This window comes from Macaca thibetana, chromosome 4 (genome assembly GCF_024542745.1).
Source record: "Macaca thibetana thibetana isolate TM-01 chromosome 4, ASM2454274v1, whole genome shotgun sequence".
NCBI classification, from domain to species: Eukaryota; Metazoa; Chordata; class Mammalia; order Primates; family Cercopithecidae; genus Macaca; species Macaca thibetana.
In genome coordinates this window covers 156665716-156686879 of record NC_065581.1, presented here as the reverse complement: position 1 = coordinate 156686879, position 21164 = coordinate 156665716, and the positions used below count along the sequence as shown (strand labels likewise).

Here is a 21164-nt window from a genome sequence, read left to right as displayed (position 1 = left end):
GCACACATTCATATAACTGAGAAAGATCTTGACTGCAGATTCATTATAGATATGAATTCTGTCTTAAAAAATCTGGAATTCTCAGTACTCAATGGATATTCAATGTATTGATTGATTGTAAATCTTGAGGAAAACATATTCAAATTAGATAGAATTTTAAGCTTAATTTCTCGATTGACATGCTTAATTTATCATTCTAGCTGGTCTCTGATTTATCTTGACTTTTAGGTAACTAAAGAACAGTTGCTTTTCAGTAAGGGAAAAGACAAAATACGTATACCTGCGGCCATTTTATGAGTGCTTTTCTTAAAAGCTAGTGACAGCCGGGCGCGGTGGCTCCCGCCGGTAATCACGAGGTCAGGAGATTGAGACGATCCTGGCTAACACGGTGAAACCCCGTCTCTACAAAATATACAAAAAATTAGCCGGGCGTGGTGGCGGGCGCCTGTAGTCCCAGCTACTCGGGAGGCTAAGGCAGGAGAATGGCGTGAACCCGGGCGGCGGAGCTTGCAGTGAGCTGAGATCACGCCACTGCACTGCAGCCTGGGCGACAGAGCGAGACTCCATCTCAAAAAAGCAATTATTTAGCACTTCAGAACCAGTAAAGTTTAGGATCAATGAGGATCCTCCGATAGGGTGGTAATGTTGATTTCTGTTAGTGAAAGTCATTCTGGGTGATATGGACCTTTCAGATCTCTCCTGGATCAATCTTTAAGGTCCTGATAACCTAACATCTCCTGACAAAATTCTATTAAGGCTCCCACTTAGGTTTGACTTATTTTGCAAGAAAAAATCAACTTCAGAAGAATCTTGTATATCCAAAAGGTGAAGCTCCTCCACTCTCTGCAGAAGAGGACCCAGTGGGGAACGGGAAAAGACAGGCATGTTGAATCTTGGGGGAGGAAGGCAAAGATGGTCTCTTTTGGAACAGACACTGAGTTTTATCTGCATTTTAAAAATATGCTCATTGTTTTAGGAGTCTTAGTAACAGGAAAAGGCCACTTATCAGGGACCAAAATCTCCATTTTATTTACTATCCAGGGGTGATGGGTAAGAAGACTGATTGAGACTTTATCTTGAAAAATGAAATAGCGCTTATAAAAATAAATCGTTTTGTCTTATTTGACAAAAATATGGATTACAATAGCAACTACAAACTAAACTCTTAGATTAAACAATGAACAAGTGCAGCGACATGATCATGGCTCACTACAGCCTTGACATCCTGGGCTCAGGCAATCCTCCCACCACAGTCTCCCTGGTAGGTGGGACTACAGGCACACAACGCCATGCCTGGCTAGTTTTTAAAAAAAGTTTTTGTAGAGGTGGCGGTCTTACCATGTTGTCCAGGCTGTTCTCAAATTCCTGACCTCAAGAGATCTACCCACCTCAGCCTTCCAAAGTGCTGGGATTACAGATGTGAGCTACCATGACCAGCCTTGTTAATTATTTTCTTTTGAAGTTTTTGTGATGTTATTATTTGCTGATTTTTTTTTTCTTCTCCAAGTTGGCCAGATCTTCTTTTGTCAGTGAGTTTGCATGGACAGGTTTGCCCTTTATCTAGACTGTAATTGTGCGGTGTTTATTACATTACGCAAGCACTGAATGACCTGCAAAAGGCATTGACATGGTAAGTGGGGTTAGATCCTAGTGTTAAGCTATGAGGGATGTTTGAGGAAGGGCTAAGTTTTTAAGTAGCTAGTTATATAAAATATATAAAATAGTTATATATTTATATAAAATATATAAAATAGTTGTGACTATTTTCTTGTTATGCTGATCTTGCATTGCTTTGCAAACTTGTAACTGCAATTCAGATATTGATTTCTTGCATGAAGAGGACAATTGAAAGCCCTCAACTTCAGATGTAACCTAAAACTCTTAATGAATTATAATGATCTTATGAGCCAGGCTAAATAATTGCCAAAAACCATTAAGTAAAGATAACAACACATCCAACCTAAGGTAAAGAAGCAGGCATCTGGTGTGTCTGGGAGAGTCCCAGCTTTGGATCATCTGTCCTAATTTTCTAGAAGGCTCTTGAAGCCCAAGACCTGCCCAATCACGTGATACCATCATGAAAAAGTCTTTGGCAAGAAGTAGATTGGTTAACAGTCCGTAATGATTATTTTTGAGTCATGGCCCCTTCCAAGGAAAAAATAATACAGAAACTTACCTGTGTCTTGATAAGGTAAAAGAACGTTTAGATTGGAAGCCCTTGACATATGCCATAAGTAAAATGAAAAAGCCAGGCACATTCTGCTGTTTGCACACCTCTTGCCTCACTGTTCCAAGCACAGTTCCTCAGATTTGGAATCCTGCAGGTTAACATCTAGCCTCTTGGTATCTCCTGGATTCTCTTTCTTTGTAAATTTATAATTCAGTACTGTCATGTTCAGCAGTCTGAGTTAGGAGAACCTGCAACACATACATAATAATCATAACGAATATAGCCACCCATCAGGTGTCATCCTTAGCGCTTTTATATATAAATTCATTTGATACTTACAATAGGTAAGCACTATTATTGTCCACATTTTATAGGTAGAGAATTTTAAACACCAAGATGTTAAGTTACCTTCCCAAGGTCATACAGCTAATGAGTGGTGTAGCCAGAGCTCGGACTTCTTGGTAGTTTGGGAGTCAGATTCTGTGCTTTTAATCACTACATTGTATCTGAAGATGTTCTGGACAAGTTCTTCCTCAATCTTTAATATACTCTGGACTCTATCTTAAAGTGTAATCATTTGGGAGGCCAAGGCAGGTGGATCACATGAGGTCAGGAGTTCAAGACCAGCCTGGACAATATGGCAAAACCCCATCTCTACTAAAAATATGGAAATTAGCCAGGCATGGTGGCGGGCATCTGTAATCCCAGCTACTCAGGAGGCTGAGACATGAGAATCGTTTGAACACAGGAGGTGGAGGTTGTGGTGAGCCAAGATCATGCCACTGCATTCCAGCCTGGGTGACAGAGACTCTGTCTCAGTAAATAAATAAATAACAACAACAAAAATAAAGTGTAATCAGATAATTTGTGAATTTTCACATCTGAGCTAAGCTTTAAGAATTTTATGGAGCATGAAGCTGAATGGGGAACAGACATCCCCCAGTCCTGAGAGCCTCCCTCTGTGTTGAAAACCTTAGTACGGACCTGCCCAACTCATGTGTGTTGGCATACCCACTGGGAAGTCCAGCTACGAGCCCCTCTGCTCTTCTGAAGGCTGTACCTCCAGGGTTTGTGGCTCCAGGCAAGGGTCCCCAAGCCTTAGGCAGCCTTATCCCTTTGCCCATTAATAAAAATACTTTCTCTTCCTGCCATGACAAAGGTTGGGAAGTGCTGCTTTAAAGAAGCGTGGGAGGGTGGAGGAGAATATGTTTGGGCGGTCTTTGTTCCCTGCCATTCCCTCCACATCAGAGCTGTGGCAAATGAACATGAAGCAGATCCATCTCTGTGGACATGACATGAGCTTTCAGGTTTCCTTTCCTTACGCTGATACAGCTACTTGGTTTAATCCGAGGGTAGTGGAGGAGTCAGAAATACAGTTATTGAAGGCAGTGGTTCTCAAAATGTGGTTTATAGACCTCTAGGGGTCCCTGAGACCCTTTCAGGGGTCCTGGGAATCTAAACTCTCTGTAACACTTCTTGCCTTTTTTACTCTGGTAGTATTTACAGTAATGATCCAAAAGCACTGATGGGTGAAACTGCTAGCACCTTAGCAGGAATCAAGGCAGTAGCACCAAAAGATACTGTATTTTTCACTGATCATATGCTCGCAGTAAAAATAGATAAATAAATAAATAAATAACCCAGTTCCATTTGAAAATATCCTTAAAGAAGCAGTAACAATTATTTTGTTAAATCTCAACTTTGAGAACATGTCTTTTGAATATTCTTTGTGATGAAGTGAAAGTACATGTAATAAAACACTTCTGCTCTATATAAAATATGAAGGCTGTCCTGGGGAAAAGCACTTGTACAGTTGTTTGAGTTGCAAGCTGAACTAGCCACTATTTTCACAGAATTCCATTTTTACTTGGAAGAATGAGTGACAGACAAACTATGGTTATTCAGATTTGGCAGACATTTTCTCACAATGTTTGACAGACATTTTCTTGAAAATGAATGAAATAAGACTGTCATTTCAAGGAAAACAACTGACAATATTTGTTGCCAGTGATAAAATTTGAGCAAACAAGTGAAAATTAGAATTTTGGAAAACTTGTTTCTGCCATCATGCGCTTGACAGCTTCCCAATTCTTAAACGTCTTTCAGATGAGATTGATGGTGATATTAACACATGCAATGTTTTGATAATTGTTTAATTAAATGTGTCAACATTTGGAAGATCTACATAACTCAATGAACCAATACTTTCCAATAATCAATGCATGCTCTTACAAAATAATACACGACAAAAGATCCACTTAAAGTGCAGGGAAGACTAATGGATTTTAATATAACAGAATTCAAAAAGTATACTGATACTGTTTCAGTTTCTACATTGCAACTAACAGTTTAAAAATGACCTCTTTTCAAGTTAAAATTTTTTAATAGATTCTATTTTTAGAACAGTTTTGGGCTTAAAGAAAATCAAGACTCTAGTACAGTGAGTTTCCATATACTTCCTAATCTAGTTTCCCCTGTTAACATATTACATTCATATGGTATATCTGTTACAATTAATGAACCAATATTGATACATTATTAACTAAAGTCCATATTTTATTCAGATTTCCCTAGTTTTTACCTAATGTTCTTTTTCTGTTCCACAATACCACATTACCTTTAACTATGTCTCCTTAGGCTTCTCTTGGCTATGGCAGTTTCTCACAGACTTTTTGTTATTGATGATCTTGACAGTTTTGAGTACTAGTTAGGTATTTGTAAAATGTCTCTCAATTGGGATTTATCTGACATTTTCCTTATGATTAGACAGGAATGATGGTCTTGGGGGAACAGACCACAGAGATCAAGTACTACTTTGATCACATCATGTCAAGGATTCATACTGTCAACATGGCTTATAACTGTTGATGCTAATCTTCATCACACTTGTCTGAGATAATGTTTGTCAGGGTTTTTTTTTTTTTTTTTTTTTTTTTTTGCCCTAAAGTTATTCTTTCTCCCCCTTTCCACAGTGTACTCTTTGGCAGTAACTTGTTGAGTTTTCATGTAGCATCAAAGAATATCCACAATTATCTGATAAGTCTATTAAAATACATTTCCCTCTTTCAACTACATATCCATGTAAGGCTAAATTTTCTTAATATACTTCAACCGAAATAACTGAGTTGCAATAGATTGGATGTAAAAATGGATATGAGAATCCAGCTATTTTCTATTAATCCAGATATTAAAGAGATTTACAAAAATGTAAGACAATGCCATTCTTCTTAGTTATTTTCATTTCAAAAAATAGAAGTATTTTTCATAAAAATGTGATTTGTGTTAATTTGATGGGCTTAATGTAGTGGCTTTATAATTGTTACTTTAAATGAATTAATACATATTTTAAATTTTTCTCAGTTTTAATTTCTATTACAATAAACACTGGGAGAGATAACCCATATAAGCAAATGTTCCTTGGGTTCCTCAATAATTTTTAAAAGTATAAAGGAGTCCTGAAGCCAAAAAGTTTGAGAACTCCTTGCTTTAGGGTTAAACTTTCATGGACCAAAAATGAAAGAATCCTACCGAAAGAAAACAAGGAAAGCTGAATTCTAAAGCCTTAATGAGTAGACTGACTAGACCCAAATTTTCCTTATTGAGAAATGTAATTTTTACACCTGCAGAAAATTGTTTCCTTAACCAATAACTGTACTCACAAGTAACTGTTTGCAAGAGCAGTTTGTTATTTGTATCTTAAAAATAATGACAGGTGGCCAGGTGTGTTTGCAAAAAGTCTAGGCAGAAAAATGTATCAGTTGATGCATATGCATGGGTGTACGCATTGCTCACTATCAACTTCTTGTTTATTACCTTTCTTCTTTGGTATTTAGTACTCAAGAAATGAAAGTCCATCAGATAAGTGTATTGGCCTCCATTTTTCTATTAATCTTGATTATATCATATTAGTGTATATATCCTTAGACTTACAAGTGTACCACATAGTATCCCTTAGGGAGTTGTTAAGTGACATTTCCCTTCTCTTGCTCTTTTTATGCTTTATTTAGCTTTATTCCAAGTGAAACCAATGGTTGGGAGCTACTTCTGGTTTGTGTCCTGTGCTTCGTTCACTCTCTGTAAATATAATACTAAAGGATGAATAGCTTTTATCTCTACTATTTGGCCAAGAGTCAAGGCTGATGGTGTTGAGATGCCAACAGTGGTAATTAGCATCAAGGAATAAGGGCATTAATCACCAGAGCTGAGGCAGCCCAGGAATATCCTTGGGCTTTTACCTTCCCAGCAGCAAAATCATTTTTGTAGCATTGCTGATCTGTGTGTGCTCATTTCCCACATTTCCTGACTTCTGGCCTTGCCATGTCCAAATAAGGCAGCCAACCAGCCTGGCCACAGCATAGTGACAGGGAGGACAGAAGTGAGATTGCAAAGATCTTAATAGAGAATGGGTCAGATTCTTGTAGGGAGGAATATGAATCCATTGTCACAAATGAGCCATAAGTCTTTTGTCTATCTTTCCCCATCCACATTCCTAGTCAATCCTTAAACTAAAGAGTCATAGTCTTGATGTTGCAAGGCACCTCAAGGGTCACCTTATCTAACCATTCAACCAACACTGAATCCTGCAAGACCCCAGGCCTTCACTTGCCTTGCAATGCCAAATTGGGGAATGCAGTTAAATATGTGATAAGGAATATAAGACATGTTAAGATAGGTGCAAAATTTTACCATACACACCTAGACCTAGCCTATTTCACGAGTCCTCAGAATGATAAAGGAGGTTTTTGGAATAAAATCCCATAATTGACTTGCAATTTGATTTTTTAAAGTAAGATGTACACAAGTAACTTCTTATATGAATTTATTTTGTTCTGATATTTTGTACATAAAAGAAAAAGTGAACTCTCTGTAAGACTGGAGATTGGACTGAGGGATCCATTTTTACTAATCGTTGATTGATTATATCTTCCAAAGAAATCACTGTATATCAGGTTAAAAGTTTTTTGTTTTTTGTTTTTTTTTAATCTTACTATTTTAAAGGAGAAAAGAAATGTCTGAAAAAGAGGGTCTGGTTTAGAAATTTGAAAACTGTAGCCTCTTAGAATAATTGTGAACATTTCCATGATGAAAAGGGAGTAAAGAAGGATTAAAGGAATAAAGAGAACACCTTCCTCCTTTCTTTACTGGCAAATTTTCTGTAATAGGACACATAGTGAGGCTGGACAGTCCTGCCCAGCTTCTGTTCCCAAACTGAGACAAGAGCAGCTTCTTAGATGATGCTGCTCAGGGCTGCAGATTTTAAGCTCTGCAAGCCATGGGCTTCTCAGACTCAGCAGCCTGAAGCTCTTCTGAGGGAGAAAATGCGCTTTCATTTTCTGTGAATATATTTATGTCATGTTGTTAGCTGAAATGGTTCAAAAATATTGTCTCTCCTGTAATGGGGAGGAAATGCCCAAGGATTCCCAGAGGGTCTCAATGGAAGAGTAAGTGTGCCAAAAATTGTATACTTTCAATATGTTCTCCGTAATATTATTTTGAGGATCAGATCTAATAGTAGACACAAGTCCTCATGTTTGTTTTAAGGTCCCTTCTACTCTAGCAAAGTATGAGAAACTAATATTTAACATTTGTCTCAGTCTTTGAGAGGAATATGTCATTCATTTGCTGAGATAATAATTAAGAAGTGCAAAGATTAAGAAATATGAATTTAAATATATATATATATTCTTTTTTTTTTTTTTTTTTTGAGACAGGGTTTTGTTCTTTTGCCCAGACTGGAGTTCAGTGGTGTGATCACTGCTCACTGCAACCTCAACCTCCCAGGCTCAAGCAGTCCTTCCCACCTCAGCCTCCCAAGTAGCTGTGACTACAGGCGTGCACCACCATGTCCAGCTAATTTTAGTATTTTTTTGTAGAGACAGGGTTTTGCCATGTTGCCCAGGCTGATCTCGAACTCCTGGGCTCAAGCAATCTACCCTGCCTCAACCTCCCAAAGTGCTGGGATTACAGGCATGAGCCACCATGCCCATGATCACTAATTTTTAAAAAATAGAATTTGTTTTTAATTTAAAGATAAATTATCTCATTTGGCTTTTAATAATAAATGTATCAGAGCTCAAAATAATAATTAAGAATAGCTCTCTAAACAGAAGACCTGTATGAAGAGATTGGTAAAGTGCTGAGAGAAAACAAGTCTAATTCAACCAATTAATATGAATATAAAACACTTTAAAAGTACTTGTTTGATTTTTTTTAAAAAGCTTTAACACTAATGGTTTTTCTACTGCTTACCTATCAACTGGCCTGGTTTTTCTTAAACAGAAATTTTTTTTTAATCAAGTAACCCTTAAGTATTTGTTTCCTATCATAGAGTATGACTTGCTATTTTCCATAGTACCTTCCCCCAGATTAGATCAGTTGACCCAAAATTAGTAATTACTTATTACATTGCCAATTAGAATATTTAATAAGGTATATTCCATTTTATCACTTTGAAATATATTTTATGGAAAAAAGTTTGGAAATTGTTAGAATTGCTAGTTTTGTTTTTTAAAATGGCTTGGTGAAGATATTATTGAGTCAGGCAAAATATTTTGAGAAAAAAAATTAGAAAGAAGCGAAGGAGCCATAATATCTTAAGAATTATAAGATTTTTCACATATTTTAGGGTTAAATATTGCTTCATTCTTTTCTCTTTTATTGTTAATCAAGAAATATATGCTATGTAAGATCCAACCCTCCAAGATTACTACATTGACTTAGGGGTCAGCAACTATTTCTTTTTCTTTTTTTTTTTCTCTTTTTTTTTTTTTTTTTGAGACAGAGTCTTGATCTGTCACCCAGGCACAATCTTGGCTTCCTGCAACCTCCGCCTCCCGGATTCAAGCGATTCCTGTGCCTCAGCCTCCCGAATAGCAGGGATTACAGATGCACCTCACCACACCCAGCTAATTTTAGTATTTTTAGTAGAGATGGGGTTTCACCATGTTGGCCAGGCTGGTCTTGAACTCCTGACCCCAGGTGATCCACCCGCCTTAGCCTCCCAAAGTGTTGGGATTACAGGCATTAGCCACCGTGCCCAGCTAGTCAGCAACTATTTCTTAAGTACTTCTATATCTGTATGCCTATGTCATGAGGAATATAAAAGAAGTGTATAAGAAGTTTCTTTCAAAGAGTTTACAGTTTAGTGAAGGAAATAACATGAACCAAGTACTCAGCGAAGCAGAGTAGAAAGAGGCCCAACTGAGTCAGGAGATACCAATTCCAGTCATTAACTCAAATACTGTTTAGCTGACACTGGGTGCTGTGGCACACACTTGGGAGGCTACTTGGGAGGCTGGTGCAGGATGATCACCTGAGTACAGGAGTTCTTGGCTGTCCTGTGTTATGATCATGTCTGAGGATAGTCAAGGCACTCCAGCCTGGGCAACATAGCAAGACTCTGACTGCCCCCACCAAAAAAAGATACTATTTAGCTGAGTTGCCTTAGGCAGATCACTTAACCACTTAACCATTCTGGGTCTAATTGTGAAATGCATGACGTGATCAGCACGTTTCTGTCATTCCTTTTATTTCATTTCATTTTATTTTTATACCATCAGTTTTGATGAATACTAATCTGTCATTCCTTGTAGCTGTAACAGTCTACGTTAAAGAGCTGTGCTCACTAGTTAACTACATAATATGAGTGTATCAGGAGTTCAAAGTAAGGATGCTAAGGGTTGGAAAGGCTCCAACAAGACAGGAGATTTAAAGAGGAAATTGACCTTGACCTGGAAAGGCAAGCAGAATGTAGATGAGTGGAGTAAAAGTATTTCAACCATAATCCGAAGCCAAGCATCACGTGTTTCAGGGGGACGGACTGATGCCTAATAAGAGCAGAGTGCATGTTGGAGAGGAAAGGGAAATAAAGATGAAAAAGATCTCAGACAGATTCTCCCATCAAAACCAGGCAGAGAAACAGCCTTCTTACCGTAATCCAGAGAGAGTCATTTTAGGTTTTGAGCAGGAATGTGGTACCTAGAATAAGGTTTTAGAGGAAGATTAATGGGGCAGTATATGCTGGAAGAGGTTGTAACTTTCACCAACATATTCAGTGGACCAGCAAATAGTATCTCCTCTTGGGAAGGTTCTTCTTTCCAGAAGGAAACTTGGTTAAATAAACTAACATGCTAGATATTTGTTTGTTCCCTTATGCAGGGTAACAGACACAGTCCTACACTTTTAATATTTTACTCACACTTCTCCCTAATCATCCACCAACTTTTTACAGAGTACTTAATAGAAGGCTGGCATATTTCTAGGAACTGTAGTGGGTACCAAGATGAGTAAGAGTCTCCACTTTTATGGAGTCTTAATTTAGAAGGGAAAATTAGATCAGTACATAGATCACTAGAATGTGAGGCAGATCATAATTAGTACTACAGGATCAGTATGACCAGAATGCTATGGATGATCAAAGTGGAACTGGGCCTCGAAGGCTGGAGGGTTGGAGATTCTGGGTGCAAAGGTTGGGGGGAGTATGAGGTGGTAGCTGTTTGGTTTTTCCTAAGCAAAGGAGATCATGAGGGGCATCTTTATGATCTCTTCCTTCTCTGAAGTTGTGTGTTTCTGTGAAAAACACAAGAGTTGGGGCTGGGCGCAGTGGCTCACGCCTGTAATCCTGCACTTTGGGAGGCCAAAGCGGGCAGATTGCCTGAGCTCAGGAGTTCGAGACCAGCCTGGCCAACATGGTGAAACCCCATCTCTACTGAAATACAAAAAAAAAAAAAAAAAAAAAAAAAGCTGGGTGTGATATGGCACACATCTATAATCTCAGCTACTCAGGAGGCTGAGGCATGAGAATCACTTGTAGCCAGGAGGCCAAGATTGCGCCATTGCACTCCAGAGAGAGACTCTGTCTCCAGAAAAACAAACAAACAAACAAATAAAAAACCAGAGCTGGAGATTACAGAGTATATTCAGAGAACTACAGACTCAGGAGGGTTCTACTTCCATTTATGGCAGAGTAGCTCCTATTTGATCAAATTTCCTATTGATCACCTCTGCAAATTCTGGACAAAATCTGAAAAATAACTATCCAGAAGGCACTGCTTATAAAAAGCAGGGAGAAAGTAGAGCACAGTCAACACTTGGAAGAAAGGATTGATACTGGTGAATTTCTCATTTTTATAGTTTTTCTCCTGAGGGCAGATCACAGTTGGTCTTATACAGATGTCTAAAACTCAGTAGAAGTTTTTAAAGTCTAAAACTCTGTTTTTAGAGTTTTTAGACAGAAGTCTAAAACTGTGTTTTTAGCTCAAAGAACCAGAGAAGAGCAAATCAGTGACCATAACAGCTGGAAAGTATAAGGAGAAATCTGGGAAAGGAGAAAACCACAGAGGAATAGCCTGAACTTTTTCCTATAAACTCTGCCCAAATCTTGGACTGACCTATGAAATATACACACACGGCAAATGCTAAAACAACTGAATGGAGATTTTCGCTGCAATGCATCACAGAGGAGATAGAGTGGAGCTTGAGGCTAACCAAGTTAATTACCTGCTAACATAGCAACAACAACAAAAAATCAATATACTAAAGAATCACAAGTCTCCACGACTTACCATATACAATATCCAGAATACAGTCCCAAACTACCATGCCTCTCATCAGGGTACATGGCTGGACAGAGTATGGACTGGATTTCAGCTCCTAATTGCCCCCTCGAGGAGGGGCACGAACCAGGTATTCTTGAGAGATTGCATGAAACAAGATAAATAGAAGAGAGATTAGAGGATTGGGCATGGAGGAGGTCAGGGATGAGGACAAGCCACCTAGGGCTCCAATGGTTTCAGTTTGGATGACCAGAGAAATGGCAGGACCCTTAACAGACAAACCAAAATGCTAGAGGTAGGAGAACGGGACTTACAAACAGTTGGAAATTTAGGACTGAAGATAAAGATCTAGAGGTCATTTATAAAGGTGTGTTAGTTTGGAGCCTAAAGGAGTCAATGACATCATCTGAACTGACATATAAAAAGGAAGAGATGAGGATGTGGGTGGGATTGAAAAGTATGTTTTCACTAGAATCAATGGAAGGAAACAGAGCCAGAGGACTAGTATAGTTTAATCAGAGGCACAAGAGAAACTATGCAGATTCCTCACCATTTTACTGAAGACTTTTAAAACACAGAAGTAATGTACTAGGCTGGGCGCGGTGGCTCATGCCTGTAATCCCAGCACTTTGGGAGGCCAAGTTGGGTGGATCACAAGGTCAAGAGATCGAGACCATCCTGGCCAACATGGTGAAACCCCATCTCTACTAAAAATACAAAAATTAGGTGGGCGTGGTGGCACATGCCTCTAGTCCCAGCTACTTGGGAGGCTGAAGCAGGAGAATCACTTGAACCCAGGAGGCAGAGGTTGCAGTGAGCCGAAATCATGCCACTACACTCCAGCCTGGCGACAGAGCGAGACTTCGTCTCAAAAACAAACAAACAAAAACAGAAGTAATTTACTAGATCAGTAACATCTTAGGGTTTGGATGTTACTTTGTAGAAAGTCTTAATATAATAAACCACTATCATAAGTTTATTAATAACCTAATCTTACTGCTTTTCAGCCTTAGCACATGTGAAAAACTGTAAGTTGTAAATTGCTATACACATTTACATGGGAATATAAAAGTCATCTTGCATACATGTTTGTATCGTCAATTTCTTTCCTGAACTTTCTGCATTGTCTCCCTATGATGTCTTGTATAAATCCAAATAGTTACATAGTCACATCATCCGAACTGCAGCCTTTGCAATGCACTTCTTACTCTCCCCGTTCACTGCTTTACTAAAGCCAAGGATGCTTTCTTTCTCAGGTTACTTCTTTATGCCAAATTCCATTCAATTTCGTGTTCATGAAATAGATTTCTACTTCCCTACACTGGGCTATTTCCCTCTGTTGAAAACCCACCTTCTCTAAGAATATCTCTCTCTACTGACAGATGCTCAGTACATACTTGGTAACTAACAAAATGAAAAGAGGCACTGCTATTTATTATCTGAAGTTCTTACTGACATTTTATTTCCCTGATTCTCCTTTGCCTCCTGTTTAACTAAAAGCAGATGAAATAAGCTTTAAACAGAAATAGAATAATTTTAGCATGGATTTATAATTCCAAAAAGTATGTTATATGTGTGTACAGATACACACAACCATATACACACAGAATTAAATTTTTTTGAAATCAGGGCAAAGGGAAAATAATGAATACTTAAGCTGAAAGACAGAAAGTTAATATACATAAATCCATGTCATAAACTTCTACGTAGTTCTTAAAATCAAACAAGTCAACACTCAGCCTTCTATCAGCCAAAGAGGGGAAAAGATATTCAGTAAGTTAGGAGATAAAAACAAACCAGTTACTCAGAAGAAGTGATGATTTTTTGCTGGCACTTGGACCTTTCATAAATGGGCTTCTGAAAGATGCCAGGAGACATTTCCTCAGCACCATTCCTGCTGCCGACATATGCTTGTATCTGACAGATTCTTATATTCAAGCTGGGAACATAATGACAAAGTAAAGTTTAATGAAACTGTGCTGTAAGGGCAAAAAACATGCTTTACAGCTAAGCTTTTCTCTTTATTTATCTGGCTTGATCCAGAAAAATAGTTCTAAATGTTTAGAGATTGAATAGATGCATGTTGTTCCGGCCTTTCATGGATGTTTTTATCTTTTAATAAAATGTGGGCAGCAGATAATTCAAGGTTGTCTTTCGGCAAGAAGATGAAGTAAATAATTCTATTGGTCTTACTCATAGTTTGAAGGGCTTGGCCCTTTATTCCAGCAGCACAGGGAGGTATTCAGTCTTGCCCTGATTCACTTTTTAATATCTTTTGAATATGAATTAGCATTTTTAACTGAGTATTTCCATGATTTGGAAAGCAGAAAAGTGGGAGGAAGAAAGCAACTCTTCAATGTCCACTTCTTTTCCAGCTCTGATTCGGCTTTTCAAATATCCAAGCCTGAGAGAGTTCCGTTTCTTTCCAGTGGATTCTCACAAAGAAAGCAAAACAAACAAAAACAACAGCAAAAAGCAAAACAAAAGTAACAAAACCTCTGCATTTACAAGACTTTAACGTGTTCAGAAGTTACAGTTCTCAAATTTAAAATAAATTCTTAGCTATTCTAAAGCCTTTTCTCCTTTTTCATTTTGGGATCCTAAATATCTCTTTTCATGCCACGTAGCTCTGATTTCCAAAGGAAAAAGTTAACATTGGTTCGCCTTTCATGTCACATGCACTTGCAAGACCGGTGTCAGAGAGTCTAGAACCTGACCTTGCACTATGCAGCTCATCTTTCCCATTTCTTCTGGGTAGATCTCAAAGCCGGACAAATGTACAAGTCTTTCCTCCCACGGAGATGTAGCAAATACTGCCCTCTAGCGAGGGTAAAATCAGGATGGCTTGATTATGTTAATGATTAAGTACTGATTTCAATGATTATGGTAGAATAATGCTGGTACTAATTACTTCATCATTATTATATACTTTCTTATTAAAATCATTATATTCAGAAAGAGAATACAAAAGCGGTGAAAACATGTTTCAGCCTTGGCCACATTCACTTATTACGTTCTGTAGTCTGGACAATCAGGTATCACAGCACTGTGTCTGAGGCATTCATGATAATGTTTAAATTTCCTTTTGTTTTGAACTAGCTAAGAAAATACCTTTTCCAGTGGGAAATTAGAAGGAGTTGTTACAGCGTTGTTTTAATAAAGGAGCTTGTAAAATAATTCTAGCAACAGTTGGGCTATTTTTCTTCCCTTTGCCAGGCTTTTTTTTTTTTTTTTTTTTGTATCTACTGGATTGCTAATATTCAGAATAATTTCACAGGACTAGCTGTTAGTGCAGTTACAATAAATTTTTTCTTTGTTCTTTATGACTTTAAAGGGTGAATTGTACATGTTTAACAGTAGAGGATCATGTTAAAGTAAATGCCTTTTAACAAAAAGCCAAAAAGGTTCTTAAAAATATTAAACTAACCAATCAAATAATTACACACACACACACACACGTACAGAGAGAGAGAGAGAGAGAGAGAGACAGACATTTGTAATGGCATGTTTTTAAAAAATGTTATATTATCTACTGTGTTCCTGGATCTGGAGAGTGTGGGTTCATTTATCAGGCTAAATGCTCACTGTAATGTACTATCCAGCTCACTTGTGCTGTTCCTGTTTTTCTAGAATCGGGTTTGCTTAGGATTGGCCTGAAGCTAAACAAATTTTAGCAAGGGAACCATAAGAATCAAAACCTAGCTGTCCGAAGTGTTCCCACAGCATCTAATAAACTCCAAAGCGTAAACCTCTGGTTTCTTTAATTCAGAAACCTTAGCTACTGTGAGAACTAGGAGGAGAGTGGAGCCAGGCTGAATCATCTGGTGGTGAAGAGAGCTTCCACTACATGGTGAGCCAAGGTGTGTGAAGGCCCGTCTTCTCCAGCCTCACAAACCGAAGCAGCAGCCTCGTTCTTCACAGGCTCCTCTGCCTTCTGACCGCCCCTCACACTACAGTTAAGCTGCAAACGTAAGCTGAATAAAGTACCTAGGCAAGACTTCTTAACTCTAGAGATATGGGGCGTCTTTCTGAGTGGGGGCTCTGAGCTACACTAGCTCATTTGCTGTTGTTAATTCTGTTGTATGGTCGAACCCAGTTTATCCCATTTCCAAAAGGAGCAACTTGACTTCTCCTAGATATTAAATGTCTACCAAACAACAGATGCCAGGCAATTAGCAAGGTATAGTCTGGTTCATTCAATCCCAGGTGGTTAGTACAACTCGTTCCACTAATTTTTACCATGTCGTGGATATGCTTTTGCAGTTGTTATGTATTGTCTTGGAGTTTTATTGATGCTTACATTTAGCGATGCTTATTAATAATGATGATCATGCTAATTAGGACAATTTCCTACTTCATCTTCTTTTTCTTTTCTTTTCTTTTGTTTTTGAGACACAGTCTCACTGTCACCCAGGCTGGAGTGCAGTGGCATGATCTCACCTCACTGCAACCTCTGCCCTTCAGGTTCAGGTCAGCCTCCCAAGTAGCTACAGGCCTGTGCCACCGTGCCTGGCAATTTTTGTATTTTGGTAGAGATGGGGTTTTGTCATGTTGGCCAGGCCAGTCTCGAGCTTAAGCAATCAATCTGCCTGCCTCAGCCTCCCAAACTGCTGGGATTACAGGTGTGAGTCACCATACCCAGCCTCACATTTTCATTTTGGTTTTCCGTTTTTATGCCAATTGTTTCGATTCCCGCTCCCCCTGCTCCCCTGCCCCAATGAGTCCAACATGGTGCTTTTCACATGGTAGATCTGATTTGATAGACCTGACTTGATGTGGCTTGTGTCTTGAGAAAATTGTCAGTTCCAGGATCCCCAGAATTAGACATCTCTAGAATTTGAATATCTCTTTATTACATACACAAAGCTGGTCAAGTAAATCACATTGATTTTTTTGTTAAGTCATTGTTTCTACAAGCAAAATATGCAACCCCCCCCCGCCCCCCGCAAAAAAAAAATACTGTATTAACCATTAAAAGGGGTTAGAGAATTTAACAAAGATCTGGCAGATTTAGGTAGAACCAGCCTCCTGCCATTGAGACTGTGTAAATCAAATGGCAAAACTTTCCCTCAGTACTCCAGAGAACACCCTGAGAAGTAGAATGTGTTAAGAATTGGTGATATTTTCTGGAATGGTGAGATATTTCCTAGCTGGGTGTTTGGACTTCATATTCATGAGATTTCTTATATTAAGGTGTCATATGAATCTTGGGAAATTATTTACTCTGCAAATACACACATTTCAGTGCTCTGCTTTTTTTCTTTCTTTTCTTTTCTTTTTTTTTTAGGCAGAGTCTTGCTCTGTCACCCAGGCTAGAGTGCAGTGGTGCCACCTCAGCTCACCGCAACCTCCACCTCCCAGGTTCCAGTGATTCCCCTGCCTTAGCCTCACGAGTAGCTCAGATTATAGGTGGGCACCACCATGCCCAGCAAAATTTTTTTTGTATTTTTAGTAGAAATGGGGTTCACCATGTTGACCAGGCTGGTCTCCAACTCCTGACCTCAAGTGATCCGCCCACCTCGGCCTCCCAAAGTGTTGGAATTACAAGCGTGAGCCACCATGCCCAGCCTTGTTTTTCTAATTATTATATTTATTATTTTGGAATCTGACACATAAAAATAGTCTTAACATGAATTCATATGGTATTTTCAGTTTGTTTTGAAAAGGATACATTCACCCTAATTCCATTCAAGCATTTTTCTATTAAAAGGTACTTCTCTTTAAGATATGAAGTATTGTCATTGCCATGTAATTAAAGTAGGATGCCACGCATGTTTGTTTAATGAAGAGCTATCAGCGTATTCTTACAAAGGGTTTATAAGAAGTAGTCTATACAGATAAAGAGTAACTCTTAGGACCGTGTAATCTAGATAGAGCTCGAAATCGTAATCGTCCTACTTCACCTGAAATAATGGTAGCAGAGCAAGCATTAGTGAAGCAGAGAAAAAAGAAACTCAAGCTGACAGCTCATTTAGGTATACTGAAGTGAAGTGGATCATTGGAGGGCAGAAGGTGGTCTCATGGTAATGATTGTGCATTCCACATTGGTGTGGCATTGAGAAAATTCCCACTTCTGGCACCAGGGTCAATACCAAAGCAGACAACTGGGCCATTTCACATATAGGAGAAAAGAGACAGCAGGCAAGCTCTTTATTTATTTATTTTTTGTTTGTTTGTTTGAGACGGAGTCTCGCTCTGTCGCCCAGGCTGGAGTGCAGTGGCCTGATCTCAGCTCACTGCAAGCTCCGCCTCCCGAGTTTACGCCATTCTCCTGCCTCAGCCTCCCCGAGTAGCTGGGACTACAGGCGCCCGCCACCTTGTCTAGCTAGTTTTTTGTATTTTTTAGTAGAGATGGGGTTTCACCGTGTTAGTCAGGATGGTCTCGATCATCTGACCTCATGATCCGCCCGTCTCGGCCTCCCAAAGTGCTGGGATTACAGGCTTGAGCCACCGCGCCCGGCCCAAGCTCTTTATTTTTAAGTTTGTTAGAGAAACTGGGCTACATATAATCCAGCTGTATACTCTTGGTAATTAAGGAAAACACTTTGCAAACTCATTATAGATTTAAAGTTCTTTAAGTTTTCATCAGGTTTCCACAGAAACAGAGTTTGAAACAATAGTGGAGACTGCACAAACCATCAAATAAGTGGATTTTAATTGTTCCTGTTAAGAAAATTATTCAGATAACCAGCCACATCAAAGACTATTAAACTTTTTAATTGCTCAGGTGGAAAGATGGAGAATGTCATCATTATCTATCATAAGAAAATCAGCCTTAGATAATCCTACTTGAATTTTGAGCTAGAATAACATACTCAAGGATGCTGCTAACTGAAGTGCCATTTAGTTACTCAAAGTAATCGTATGCTTTAATTATTCATAGGGCATAATGCATGAATTCACAATACTAATTATGGTTTCAAAAAGTGTATTATGCTATGGTTTAGTTACATAGGAGGATCAACTAATGCAAAACAAAAGTATAAATATTTGCAACTGCCATAGATATACTGTGCACGTAATTTAGTTGTATGTTAGTGTGGTCAAAGTAGAGAAATGTCTTTTCCCTGTGTTTTGCAAAGTTCTTGTAGGATTTAATACAATGCCTCATATTTATTAAGCATTCGGTAATTATAATTGATTTTGAAGACTTAGTGATAGTGTCTTTATTTATTCATTAATTATGTATTATGCAAAACTCTGTTCCCTAGTCTGTGCTAGGTGCTGGGGACACTGAGGTGAATAGGACTCCCTGTCTTGTACAATGACATAAATGAGGGTGACAACAGCAAATTTAAATGGCGTTGTAGCTCCTCAAGGTCTTTAGTATATGCTTTGTGTTGCATATTTTACATATTCATGATGTATTATAACATTAGGGAAGATGCAGGGGATGAAATAGCTGAAAAATAAAAACAGAGAATATACTTTGCAATTAATAAAGATCTTTAATGTTGTTTTTCTACATCATTATTTTGGTTTTGCTCTTTTTTGTCATAATCATTTTGCTTCTTTCTCCTTTGGAAAATACTGACAAACCAAAAAAAAAGTGAAGATTATTAAACATACCTCTAAGTCTTTCACTCCATTTAGAAATAACAACTAACATTTTAAATATATTTACTTATGCTATTTTCTGCATATGTATTTTGGGCAAAACAAATATATAATTTTGCATTATGTTTTTCACTTAGTTTTTTTTTTAATCATGGCATGTTTCTGTATCATAAAATATTTTTCATGGACACCATTATTTGTTGACAACATATTATTTTATTATATCAATGTGCCTTAATTTATTGAACCATTCTTCTGTTTTTAGATATTAAAGTCGCTTTTTGGTGACATAGTTATACATAACCTTACGTATAACCTTTGGTTGAATTTCTGATCACTTTCTCCTGATTGATTTCTAGAAGTGAAATGACTGGTATAAATTTATAACTTTTTTTTAGGGCTCTTACTACAACCCAACAAACTGTTTTCAGGAACAACTAAACTAATTTGATCTTCCAGAAGCAATGGATGCTGCATTACATGTTTGCTGGCATCAAATTGCATAATTTATTTTTCATTGCCAAATTGCTATTTGAAAAATGATCCAACATTCTTATTTCTTTGAAATAAGAATTTCTTTATTACTACTGAGCTTGACTATTTTTTTCATTTGTTTATTAGCCTCTTTTACTTACTATATTCTTTGTTCCATGAATTGTCTATTCAAATTCTATATTCATTTTTTTATGTTGGAATGCTGTTACAATTTTAGTTTTATTGTAGTCAATCTTTGTCTCACTTAATTCCTTTTTCATATCAGTTTGCTCTCTCCCTGCAGTTCTCTGCTTGTATTTGATTGGGTCCATGTCTTCTTGTATTCTAAAACGATACCACAAAATTTTCCAACTTTTTCCTTCTAGTTCTTGTATACAGTAAATCATAAGTTTTATTTCTAGAAATAAGTTTCATATTATACCATAAAAATTCCAAAATTGATTATAAAAATAAACAAAATAAATGGTGATATATGTGTTTAAATATACTTACCAATTATGCAAAACTAATTTTTAACTATAAAAGCTGGATCATATTTTTCTAGAGTGGCTGGACTTGCTAATGACTTAAAATAAAAGCTTTCAGTAGTAAATCTCTGTAGCAAGTATAGTGTTTTCATTAGCTCTTGCTGCATAATAAATCACCCCAAAATTCAATGACATAAACTGAGTAACAATAAGCATCTGTTATTACCCTCTAGTCTACAGGCTATGGGGGCGTTCTTTGGATCTCTGTTGGGTTCATGTGTGCATCTGCAGTCAGTTTGCTGCTCTGGGCTAGGCTCTTCTCATCTGTGTGGGGCCAGCTGGCTGTATGCTAGCCTAGGATGCTCTCTTGGCTTTGGCAATTTTTGGCAAAATTTGGCAATTTCGGCAATCTTCTTGTGTTCTCTCCTCCTCCAGCAGGCTAGCCAAGGTATTGCAAAAGAGTGAACAGAAGCATGCAAAGCCTCTTGAGACCTAAGTTCAGAACTTGAAAGCTGTGACTTTTGCTTCATTCTGTTGGCCATGGTAAAGAGTTGAGCCATGGTAAAGAATAGACTCCATGTCTCAATGCAAGAGCTAGAAAGTTGCAATCCAAAGGATATGGACAAGGAGGCAAGAACAATTGCAGCCATTACTATAATCAGATGACCCCCACCCAACATAGGCCTTCTTCAATTCTCCAATGGATTTTAAATTATTGTAATTTAGTTCTAGAGAAGTTTTTAGTTAATCCAAGTAAACATCTTTAAATAACCCAAACATTTTAAAATAATGAATGCTTGGGAACAAAAGGCAACATTTGTATTTAAATCAGTATTGGTCACATTGATCAAGATGTCACACATCAAAAGTGATGTCCTTTGTGGGATACACAGGGTTGTATAAGATGATTTGGCAGCATCG

General features: G+C 37.9%; 2 protein-coding genes across 31 annotated transcripts in view; one reads left to right on the top strand and one right to left on the bottom strand.

Annotated features, from left to right (window-relative positions):
* The window catches only part of SNX3 (sorting nexin 3), a 1122685-nt gene that overhangs the window by 254958 nt on the left and 846563 nt on the right, over positions 1–21164 (bottom strand). The window lies entirely within an intron of this gene.
* The window catches only part of AFG1L (AFG1 like ATPase), a 221623-nt gene that overhangs the window by 175021 nt on the left and 25438 nt on the right, over positions 1–21164 (top strand). The gene's annotated exons all lie outside the window — the stretch shown is intronic.